This window comes from Trachymyrmex cornetzi, unplaced genomic scaffold (genome assembly GCF_001594075.2).
Source record: "Trachymyrmex cornetzi isolate Tcor2-1 unplaced genomic scaffold, Tcor1.1 C3961942, whole genome shotgun sequence".
Classification (NCBI taxonomy): Eukaryota; Metazoa; Arthropoda; class Insecta; order Hymenoptera; family Formicidae; genus Trachymyrmex; species Trachymyrmex cornetzi.
In genome coordinates, this window is record NW_017295440.1 from 1 (window position 1) to 2,607 (window position 2,607).

At 27.2% G+C, this 2,607-nt stretch overlaps 1 long non-coding RNA gene across 1 annotated transcript; it reads left to right on the top strand.

Moving 5' to 3' along the window:
• The first annotated feature begins 715 nt into the window (after positions 1 to 715).
• LOC108768257 (uncharacterized) lies at positions 716 to 1,576 on the top strand. Its single transcript, XR_001940474.1, has 3 exons — positions 716 to 1,096; positions 1,323 to 1,410; positions 1,486 to 1,576. It is a non-coding gene; the product is annotated as an uncharacterized LOC108768257 (long non-coding RNA).
• Positions 1,577 to 2,607: the final 1,031 nt, after the last annotated feature.

Genomic DNA, 2,607 nt, shown 5'->3' on the forward strand with positions numbered 1-2,607 from the left:
GATTGATTGCAACAATAAGTAGCGTTGGTTCTTTCTTATATTAAAAAAGAAAATAGCTATGTAAAATCAATTTTTAATAATTGATGGGCAAAATGTTATTAATAAATATTTTAATGTATGTATAATATATATATACTTACATATATATATATGCTTTTTATGCATATATGTATGTATATATACGAATTAATGTTTTCTCAGAAAAAAGGAAAGAATTCGCCAAGGAAGGGCCTCCATACCACAAATTGAGGCTCTAGTAAGTTACATAGAAAAACATCCCGAAATTGCTTCAGGAAAATTTACATCTATGAATGCACGTGATGATTTAGAAAAATGATGGCAAGAGTTAGCAACTCATTTAAATTTATTAGTTCCACATGGAAAAGCAAAAGATATAAAATCTTGGAAGACTGTAAGTATATATAAATAATACTTTTATATTTAATTCAATAATATTTTAATTTTGTTACACACAGACATGGCGAGATCATAAATCAAAAGTATCTGAGAAAATACAAAAACTAAGAAAAGGAAAGGCAGCCACTGGAAATAATCCAGTTCAAATAACTTTGACTGATTTAGATAAAAGAATTTTAGGCATAATTGGTCATGATTATGTTCTAATTAAGGCTTGTTAAATGTGCCGGATAGTTTCCCGGAAGAACATAACGTAAGAAATAAAAAAATTGTTTTACAATAATTTATTACACGTGCCCACATATATGCTGATCTGATATATTTTGTCTTATAATTGTTTTATAATCTTATAGAATGTGCTATTGAGGAATTATCTGTAGGAAACTCAACGTTACTAAATGATGCTCCAGCTCCTATTATTATTGCTCAACTGCCACAAGAGACAAATGGTTTATATCTTCAATTTTTCTTCTGTATGTTTTAAATGGATTAACAAAATATATAATTTTTTTAGCCGATTTAACTGAAAATGATACAGACACAATAATACAATATGACTTCGAAAATTGTAATGAAAATGTAATACAAAATGACAATTTAACACAAGATGAAAATGTCATTCAAAATGAAAATGTAATACAAGATACCTCATCTCTATGTATTCCATCAACATCACAAGGTACTATATATGTTAGCTACATATTAATATTACAATATGTAAAAGTGTTACGAACTTTTTTTAATTCAAATAATTTACAAACGCTAAATATTATTAATCCTTTATTGTATTATTAAACACAGGAAAAAGAAAACAAACAAGGAGTAAGTATACTTTATCATAATTCACAATTAAAAAATTTTGTTTCTACTTTTAATATTAAATAAAGTTATTTTTTTAATTATAGATGTACGTACAGAACGTTTGGGTGTTCAATTAGTTGATGCACGAGAAGCATTCGAAGAAATGCAGACAAACATGCTGATGCAATGAAGGTTGATCTTTTTATAAATTCAAGAGGATGATACATTTAAATTTCATTTAATTAAAATAATTTTTTATCTTTACAGACATTGGCAGAAGCCATGAAACTACAAGCGGAAGCTACTTGTCAACTTAGTAATGCTATAGACAGAATGGCAAACAAAAAACGTCAAACGAAATTAATGGAACTAATTTATGAATTAATTAATAAATTTTTATACGAAGAAAATACACAATAATCCTTTGGAAAATCATAAATATTATTTTACATAAAATACACAAGTTTTATTTTTATTGTTCAGTTTTAAGTTTTTTCGGCATTTATAGATATTTCTCTTTAAAAAAAATATATTTTTTTATTTTATCTTACAATTATCTTGTATATTTTTACCTTTTATTCGTGATTCTATTCATTTCCATCATTATCCCAAGCACAGTAATAATTAAGGAACCACTCTCGCATAATTTGTTTTTGTATTCGTTGTGCTATCGCTCTAGGTACTCTACGAGGTACTTCACCTTGTATTACATCATCATTGTCTCTTTTATCAGGTTCTGCATGTTCATATTGTAAATATTCTTCATCAAATGGCAGTCGATAATGTAAACGCATGTTGTGTATAATTGCGCATGCATTTACAATCTGCCCTGCTATTTCTGGAGCATGCATCAATACACGTTGATACGACAAACACCTCCACGTTCCTTTTAAAACTCCAAAAAATCTCTCTACAACACTCCTTGCTTTGCATAACTTTTCATTATAACGAAATTGTCGACTTGTTGTGGATAATGTGGCAGGGGCGTCATGAGCCAAGATTCTAAAGGATATCCAGCATCACCTTTATACATGCAAAAAAAAGAGTATTTTAAAAAATATATATAGTGTGAAATAGAATTTGTAAGAACAGTTGTACAACATAAGTCTTAAAATATATAGATCTAATAATTTTAAATTAATTAAATAATTATTGCATTATACATAGGATAACATAAATAATGCGTAGCCTTTATTTTTAATATTGTATTTTTAATGTTGTTATTTTACCTTGTTAAATAAAAGGATGATTCATAACTATGAAGTTATAAATTTTAAGAAGTATGTTGCTATGAAAATATACATATATGTATACATATGATTAATTAATGTTTATTCTGTAGTATTACACACACACACACACACACACACACACACACACACACACACA